Source organism: Chiloscyllium plagiosum, chromosome 22 (assembly GCF_004010195.1).
Source record: "Chiloscyllium plagiosum isolate BGI_BamShark_2017 chromosome 22, ASM401019v2, whole genome shotgun sequence".
In the NCBI taxonomy this organism is placed as follows: Eukaryota; Metazoa; Chordata; class Chondrichthyes; order Orectolobiformes; family Hemiscylliidae; genus Chiloscyllium; species Chiloscyllium plagiosum.
This window is the reverse complement of record NC_057731.1, coordinates 24,944,279-24,953,972: the sequence shown is the minus strand read 5'-3', so window position 1 is coordinate 24,953,972 and position 9,694 is coordinate 24,944,279. Positions and strand designations below refer to the sequence as shown.

The 9,694-nt window shown below is 40.4% G+C and overlaps 1 long non-coding RNA gene across 1 annotated transcript; it reads right to left on the bottom strand.

The window, feature by feature from the left end:
- Positions 1-4,663: 4,663 nt before the first annotated feature.
- On the bottom strand, positions 4,664-6,202 carry LOC122561134. The gene is made up of 2 exons (XR_006314922.1): positions 6,114-6,202; positions 4,664-4,743 (listed from the first exon to the last, which is right to left on the bottom strand). It is a non-coding gene; the product is annotated as an uncharacterized LOC122561134 (long non-coding RNA).
- Positions 6,203-9,694: the final 3,492 nt, after the last annotated feature.

The following is a 9,694-nucleotide window of genomic DNA, read 5'->3' as shown; positions in this document are numbered from 1 at the left end:
ACAATTAAGAGTCTGCCACATTGCTGTGGGTCTATAGTAATATGGAGGCTCAGATCAGGTAAGAATGGCAGAGTTCCTTCCCCAAACAACTTCAGTGAACCAAATGGCTGTTTATGGCAATGGTTACACATTCACCATTAGATTAACTTTTTTTATTCTTGAATTCAAATTTCACCATCTGCTGTGTTGGGAATTCAACCCATTTCCCTCGAACTTTAGTCTGAGACTATATCATTAGTTCAGTGACATTATCACTGTGTTACTACCTTCCCTGAATTATTGATAGTCTATGTTTGTGTACGTAATGAAATTTACCACTGCTCCATCTGCTAATAAGTCTCCAACTTTACAAATTCAGGCAACCTAGAACTTTCTCCTGAAAAGTGTACTCTCCTGACTTGGAAGACTGGAAGCTCCCTGGGCGGAAGACATTGAATTTGATTCTCTTCCTGGTGGTCAGGAATGTGTAGATACCAGTAAGCTGGAGGACTTTTAACCTCATGGATGTCTTTCACAGAGGATATCTGCACTGGTGAAACAGACAATTTTTCCTAATTGTATATTGAATAATTGGATGTCGGTCATCCCTTCAATGGGCACCTTCTGTGGCGTTGTATGCATAACATCTTATGTATGTGCCAGCAGGCATGTATTTGCAAATCACCTGGAGATTTGTGCCAAAGCATGTGAACTTTTTACTTTAAAATATTAATTGATTTGTACTCTCTTCTTCACCCGCAATGATGGCATTATTGGTGAAAGCACCATCTTCATTTATCTAGTTCTACTATTTAACAATAGCTTCTGCTATAATCCCACTTGAGTACAGAAGTGTTTCTTCTTGGGCAGTTTCTGGTATAGTGTAGTATCTAATTTAGATGCTGCTCTTTATCTCAGAAACTGCTTTTTTTTCTCTAGAAATCCAATTCTGCTTCTGTTTGACTCATCTCTGAAATTAAGTCTACTGGGACATATTATTTCTGATGCCATGTCTTTCTAATCTGGCTAAACATTTTTCTTGCTTAAAAACTTTTTATTTTGCAGTAGCAGTGGTTCTGCTGTTCTTTGCTATTATACTGCAGGGGGTTTCCATTTCTTACAGCGAATGGAAAATTCCTGCCTTTTGTGGATAAAAGAGAGAATTCCTGCCCTTCATGGAATTCACTTTGTGAAGCCTACTGTTCACAGCTTTAACAAATGATTCCCCACTTTAACCATGGGTTTACTAAATGATTCCCACTTCTTGTGATTAAAAGAATGATTTCCACCATTATAGTGGCTCTTATGAAGATCCTTCATAAGCCTTTTCCATAGGGGATAAAGTCTCCCAAACTTCCTATCCCCGTTGGACCAGATCTGGCTAATCTTTCTAAATGCACAATGTTGTTGCTTTAGTTACTGGTTTCATGATGTCCTCAAGTCTGTGACCTCTTTGATGTGTTTGTGTAGCAGTGCCTCACAGTGCCTGCTATGGTGGTAACTCTCAATCTGAGCTGTAACTAATATGATAACTTCTCATTTTGTTTCAGCCCAGTTTACTGCACCTTTCAAACTTACCCTGGAATTTCAAGCTTTACTTCTACAGTTTCTGATATCTCTCACTTACCTCTGATTTGGGTCTTCTCCCACAGATACTCCCTTTGTGATACAGCAGGTATCTGCTTAGGACTTACTACATATCTAAGGAGTTGCTAACTCTCGTGCTGCAGTATATCATGCAGCATGTAACTGGATGTTTGTGGGATGTTTTTGAATCCCTCTCAGCTGTAGAATGTCCCAGAGTTGACATGGAGCAAAGTGACATGTGCAGTCAATTCCAACCTGCTCCATGTGGAAGCCTGCAGTCTCAGCAAAGCCGTGTGCTTAGTACATCTCTTTATTTTGGGGAGAACTTCAGTGACCTCCCCAGTGCATGCAGAGCTGGCAAACTGGGAGGTGCAGATACAACCTTCTTTCATAAAAGGTTCCCGTCGCCTCTAAAGACACAAGCAAAGTCAAGAGGTTGTGATTGTGGCTGCAGATGGTAACAGATTTTGGAACAGACATCATGAGCAAAGCAGACAGGTCAGATATACTGTTCTTCACTGAATTCAGATAAATGAATGTTTCTCTGAAGACCCTGGTGGATAATATGGCTCCTTGCTGAAAGTCCTACTCCCTTGTTCTTCCTCCTCCCTCTTTCAGCAACGTGTCCTCCTCTGTATTATCACCTCTTATTCTCCCTGCAATGCTGTAGTCCAAGGGACACACATACTATTGTATGAGGTAATGGAGTTGAAAAGGTTAATGTTGGAAGCTTCATTCAGTTTTACCCAATCTGATAATGTCATTCATTGGGGGAAAAGGGGAGTCTGAGACAGATATGTCATAATTGACTCCTGATGGTTTTAGTTATTATTTTTAAAGGGGTAATGTAACTTCTACTTTTTGCTATCATGGCACAAACAATTCTGTATCTTGTTAAGCCAAGTGTCATTTCTCATTAAGGATTAGTAGTAGTTCATCCTCCAACAGAGTTAACCAAATAGACCTTTACATTCAATCAGGGGCTCTTGTGGTTCAGGTGTAGTGTTCCTTTCTCTGAGCCAGGAGGCCTGCTTTCAAGTCCCACCTGCACCAGAGGTGAATAAGTCTCTGAACAGGTTGATGCTGAATCATAGAGAGTAACATTTTAGGTGTCTCATTACCCCAGATGATAATATTTTGATCAGTTTCTATTGACCGTTTGATTTGGTTTTGTACCAGTGCCCCAAGAAAAGCTTTTTAACCCCATCATTGTTTTGTTTAAAACAGTAGAAAGGAGGATAGGTGGCAGCACTGTTGCCCAAATGTTAGTTGGTGGTGCTTGATTCTATAGCACACATGTTCAAGGATGAAGTGGTCTGTGCAGAACCATTGAAATGAGAAAATACATCTTTAAAGCCATTCCCTTTAGCCTTCAGCACTCTGGAAATCACAAGTGCTTCTCCTAACCCATTGATAGCTGGTAGAATTGAATCAGAAACTAACATGAAATTTGTTGACGATTTGTTTAAGTAGTTCTGGTGGATGTCCTTCCTGTCACTGAGTGTACTTTTGGCTGTGTGAAGTTAAGACAGGATGTTAGCTGAAAATGTGTTGCTGGAAAAGCGCAGCAGGTCAGGCAGCATCCAAGGAGCAGGAGAATCGACGTTTCGGACAAGAGCCCTTCTTCAGGAATCTGCCTTCATTCCTTCATTCCTTCATTCTGCCTTCAACCCTTTATTCCTGAAGAAGGGCTCATGCCCGAAATGTCGATTCTCGGCTCATGCCCGAAACGTCGATTCTCCTGGTCCTTGGATGCTGCCTGACCTGCTGCGCTTTTCCAGCAACACATTTTCAGCTCTGATCTCCAGCATCTGCAGTTCTCACTTTCTCCTAAGACAGGGTGTTAGCCAGATTGTTCAAGTCCAAAATAGCAGCACTGACTTTGAATCAGCATGACGCAGAGACTGATGTCACAATCTGCCTAATCTTCGTTCTTCTGGCAGACTGTCCTGCAAAATGGCGTCTGAGTGACTTGAAACAGAAGTAGGATCACATATTCTGGACCCTGTCTCGGATGTAAAACGGCAATCAAAGCATTAAAGAAAATGGTGCTAGGAGCTACATTTCATAGCCCAAGTGTGGTATAACTCAAGCCCAATGCAAAACCTTTATTTTAATAGTGCCCAGACAGACCATTGACCTTCTGGAATGTTTTAAACTCAGAATCAAAGAATGGCACATTACAGATACAGGTGATTTAGCTCACCAAGTTATCACATTGATACACAATGAGTATTACATTTGCCTCGGTTGATTTAAATTCATTTTGTGTTAAACTACAATAAATCAGAACTGAACAAATCAAGCAATCAACAGCAGCCAAAGCAGATACATAAATTTCCAATGAAAATCTGCCGAGCATGTAGGAAAACAACGAATGAATAATGAATGATCAGTGAGTTAAAGCTACTTACTAAATAAAGCTGAAATGAAGGCTCTACATATTTTTTGAAAATTGTTTCTGCCACTAACTTGCATTTTCTCTCTTGCAAAATATTAGTACTGTAGATTAGATTATCACAAAACAGCTTCATAAATAATTATGAAGTTTACAAGAACATTACTAAACCTACCCAATTGCAGCCTTAAAGCCTCCAGTCGGCCCCGGTGTCATAGAGTCATAGAGATGTACAGCATGGAAACAGACTCTTCGGTCCAACCCGTCCATGCCGACCAGTTCGTTTGGCCGAACTGGTCCTCACCCTTAACAATTTCTCCTTTGAATCCTCCCACTTCCTCCAGACCAAAGGGGTAGCCATGGGCACATGTATGGGCCCCAGCTATGCCTGTCTCTTTGTTGGCTACGTAGAGCAGTTGATCTTCCGTAATGCTATTGTAATGTGTCACATGCTTTGAGATACTTATGCAAACAAACCACAATAAATCTAAGCCATACACAGTAAACAAAAGATAAATCACAACAAGCACTTACACTAAAGGTATTTGCAATAAGGCAAGTTTGTCTGTTGCTTCAATTGATAGTGTATCATGCTCTGACATACAGAATAGAGAATGGGACATCACATTTACTAATCAGTCAACAAAGAACACCCCATGCAGCCACTGCTCAATATGACCGCCTACCCCAATTTTTTTGTCTTTCCAGTTGACAGTTTCCTGCAGATCAAACACATCCCTGGTGAGGGTGTCCACCCTTTGCTGCAAACACTTGTTTTCCTACAGAAAAAGCCACAGTCGAGGAAAGGAAATTCAGCATTGGTTGGAGCAAAGACAGATTAGGTATTTAAAGTAAAGGGATGAATTTACAGGATTCAACAAAACAAATATTAGGCCATAACAGTGTACAATATAGTAGAGGATGCAGAAAGATGAATAAAGTAAATTTTAACAAGAAATGCAAATCTGTTATAGATCAAATGGCATAGACTCCATTGTACAGTAGCCCTCAATTAAGTAGCAAGAGTTCATTGAGGAAGGAAGTCTTTTTTTGTTTACTGGCTGCTGAACTAGGATGCAATTATAGATTACAGACTTTAATAGTGTATGGATAATTTATGATGGCCTTTTTAAACCCATTTAAAAGGCAGTTAATGCAGCTCAAGATCTGGAATGCATAAACTTACTCAACTTGTTTCAATTATTAGAGTATTTTGTCTCTGGTGTATCTAAGTCGATCTGAGATACATAATGCCCTTGATTGCTAAAGATGACAGCAGTGGAAAGTACAAGAAAGATTCAGGACATCCTACAGCTAGGGATTCCTACATTTATTGTTGAACATATAAGCATTTTTACCTTTTCTGTTCAATGAGTTTGCTTAATAGCATTTCATAAGAATTGTCCACCTTACTTGTTGGTTCAGATTATATATCGAATATACTCAAGAAATATTTGAACTTTTTTGACTACTTTTTAAGGTTAAATTTATGGGGTTGACTATTACATGGATACTACTTTTGAGGGACTGAAATTCATTTCCATCAAAATTCATACTGTTAGCAGAAGCCCAACTGATCTCTAAACCAATAAAACGAATTATGGTAATTCTGAAAACCTGGAGAAGAACACAACAGCCAGCGAACTGGAAGACCAGGAGCGGAGCGGAACGACCGGCAGACTTAAAAGCTGGAGTGGGATGTGACGGCCAGCAAACTGACTCATAAACAATGATCTATTATTTGTGAAGAAATACAGTCAATTTTTAGATGAGATATATGGAAAATTCCAAGTTATTAGGCCAAAAATACATGAGTTCGACAATTACTTGAGTACATAAGGTAGTGAATACACTACTCAGAAGTTAGCATCGGCCGTATTTAATCAGGTTTCTGCTATGCTATTGCAAAAACTTCATGATAGCAATCTCGGGATAGTGATCGAATTCTCTTCTTTTGAAATACACAGATTCTCAAAGTATTCAGCTCACTGGCTATGGAAATTCAAAACTTAAGATATTCACAGGACAGTTACCATCTAACTTAGAGAAGTCAAGAATCATGGGCTAATGATGGAAATTTATTTCAATTAATTTAAGCAGACATAAAATAACATGAAAACAAGAATACAGGCCTTCACCCTCCACCTACCTCAATAAGTTCATCTCTTTGCTGAATACCCTCTTTAAGTTCTTCTATTTTGTGCTGTTGTACACTACACGTATGCTTCTGTCGTTCCAGTTCCTAAAAAAAAGTTTTTTAAAACTTAGTCACAATTTAAGATTGTCCATCATGCTCTTTTCGCCCCCCTACAAAAAACGCATTTTTTTCCCCGAACATATTAATGATTAGATCATGACATGATAAATACTACTGTGGGATAAGGTCATGTTCTTTCAACCCTGGGACTTGAGTTATATATAGCCAAAAAACTATACTCACACAAAGTATTACTTTGACTAACATGGACTGGCAGTCCTGATTAGTGGTCACTGCTCAGAGTAATATAATTTTATCCTTTTCTCCTTCCCTGAAAATGTTGAATCTTTGCTCATGTGGAGGAGATTCAGCTGCACCTAATGTATTAAGTGTTGTATAACAAATGTGAACTGGGGTTTGGGGTCCAAGCTGATGCCATTTATCCATAATTTAATAATAGTCAACTGAGTCACAGAGTCGTAGAGATGTACAGCATGGAAACAGACCCTTTGGTCCAACCCATCCATGCCAACCAGATATCCCAACCCAATCTAGTCCCACCTGCCAGCACCCACCCCATATCCCTCCAAATGCCTCTTAAATGTTGCAATTGTATCACCCTCTGCATGAAAACGTTACCCTTTATGTCTCTTTTATATCTTTCCCCTCTCACCCTAAAAGTATGCCCTCTAGTTCTGGACTCCCCGACCCCAGGGAAAAGACTTTGTCTATTTATCCTATCCATGCCTCTCATAATTTTGTAAACCTCTATTAGGTCACCCCTCAGTCTCCGGTGCTCCAGGGAAAATAGCCCCTGTCTGTTCAGCCTCTCCCTGTAGCTCAGATCCTCCAAACCTGGCAACATTTTTGTAAATCTTTTCTGAACCCTTTCAAGTTTCACAACATATTTCCGATAGGAAGGAGACCAGAATTGCATGCAATATTCCAACAGTGGCCTAACCAATGTCCTGTACAACCACAACATGACCTCCCAACTCCTGTACTCAATACTCTGACCAATAAAGGAAAGCATACCAAACGCCTTCTTCACTATCCTATCTACCTGCGACTCCACTTTCAAGGAGCTATGAACCTGCACTCCAAGGTCTCTTTGTTCAGCAACACTCCCTAGGACCTTACCATTAAGTGTATATAAAACTCTGGGGAACATCAGGGTAAGTATAACCATACACTAGAAGTAGAAGTTAGAGAATGACACCTATCACATTAATTAAGAGCACATTGTTTTGCTTCCAGAGGGGTCAAGAATAATGGTAGGCATGACAAGTTAATCTGGTGAGTGCCCAAAAACCAGATTCTTGCCATTATGATAAACATTAGCAATTATGTGCTCCCACCTCAGAAGGTGAGTTGACCTTCTCGCCATCAGGTGGCATGAGCTTATTGTGCATCCATTTGCATCTTTTTAATTGCACACCTCGCTGGAAGTAACTTCATCGGCCCAAATAAATTCTGCTCAATCAAGTTACTTGGGTACTTGGGTACCTCATACTGTCATGTGGCCATTTGGACTTTGGCTTTCAGGTAGGCAGTTTATTTGCTTCTTCTACCCCGACCAAACCACAGTAAACATTAGTAATCTTAGCAGCACATGGATTGCATGCAGACTGGGGATGTGATTATGAGGGAGACTATCCTCTGTAAGGACTATCCTGGAGTTTTGTGGGAAAGCATGTCAAGGGTGAGGTGATCCTTTACTAAGACTGCTGACTTCCTCTTACTGTTCTCTTGGATCTCTTGAAGGAGCAAGGACAACGGTGCAGTTCTCTTGTGGCCCCCACAGCTCAGAAAGAAGACCCACTATCAAAGCTTCCTTGGAGAACAGCAACAGCAGCAGCCACCATTGGCTACAGAGAAAGGAGGAGCAGAACAACAATCACTATGTAGAAGAAGAGCTCTCCAGTGAAGCAGGATCTACAGGCTTGAAACAAAAACAAAACAAATTCTGGAGAAACTCATCACATCTAGCAGCATCTGAAGAGAAAAACAAGGTACGTTTTGTATCCAGTGACCAGCTGCAGACCTGTTCCTTTGACGTGCTCACCAGATTGTGTCTCCTTTATTCTCAATAAGTGATAATTATCTCTCTGCCACTGGGTGTTTTGTTAGCAACTAACTGGGAAGATAGTTGTGCCTTCAACTGTGTCCCACGGTTCCACAAACTGTCACAATCTATATAAATGTATGAAATTCTAATCAGACCATTGAAATGACCTACTTGTCTGACTGACTGCTATTCATGACAAAGAAAAATGTACCAGGATTTGATGGTATCAGAAAAATAACTATTTATTGCAACACACTTAACTGTAACAAAAGCAATGGAAAGAAAGGATTTCTGGTCTACTACTATATGATTTAAACTTTACTCCTTCAATAGCCCTTCAATAGTCACTGGATGCGAAACGTACCTCATTTTTTCTCTCCAGATGCTGCCAGATGTGATGAGTTTCTCCAGATCAACAGTACCCGCTCTCTCAGCACTGAACTTCTGACAGCGCCTGCTCCCTCAGCACTGACCCTCCCACAACACCAGCTCCCTCAGCACTGACCCTCCCACAGCGCCTGCTCATTCGGTGCTGACCCATCCACAGCTATGCTGCTGTGAGTGTGCACTAGCAGAGAGAAGTGGGCACCACTCACTCTTGTGTAGCCCAGGAAATTGTTCATTTATTCTGGCTCTGCTGCCAATTGTCTTGGAGAGGGCCAGTTGTACTTTACAGCCACTTTGCCTTCCTCCAGACCATCTGTGGTTAATGGGAGGGCCTCCTGGTGCAGTCATTTAGGAAGGCAACCTCTCTTCTTTCCCTTACTCCATTCAGCAATACCTGTAAGGAACCATTATTAAAGCATAGGGTGGGCCTTTTACCTCTTGGGAGGCATCTTCAATGGGGGGACCCCCACATTTGAGTGGAAGTTCTAAGCTTGCAATAAACGAAGTGGAGTCCAGTTGGTCATTAAATATGGCAATCAAATCCACACACCTGAAGCGTACCACAGGATTCACCAAGTCATGTACACAATATCATAATTTCATAGATAATTAGGTGAAAAGTTGGAGATTTCATGAGATAACCTCCCCCAGGCCTTGGTGGAAGTGATGATCTTTAATTTCTACGTCATCCTGCATTAACTCCAAAATGGAAAATCAAAGTGACAAGAGTTTGTTTGCTTTCCTTAAAAGTCAAAGATCTACTCTACTTAAAAAAATATATATTGATAAACATATTCATGCACAGTTGCAGTTTTTCTTTCCAGGTACAGATCTTCGACAATCAATTTTGCAGAAAATTAGGCTTTGCAAGCCATATTTTAATTGGTTTCAATGAGTCATTTAGTACTATACTCCTTATGTGGTGAAGAATATGACGTTAATGCTCCATTGATTGATCATTTAGTTATAATCTTAGTGCAGTTCCATTAACTTATATTGTTAAATAACTTGGACCCTGAGTTATTTCCTTGTCTTGCAGCACTCTACCCAGACTGAGTTCAATGCTGTATGGAAAACA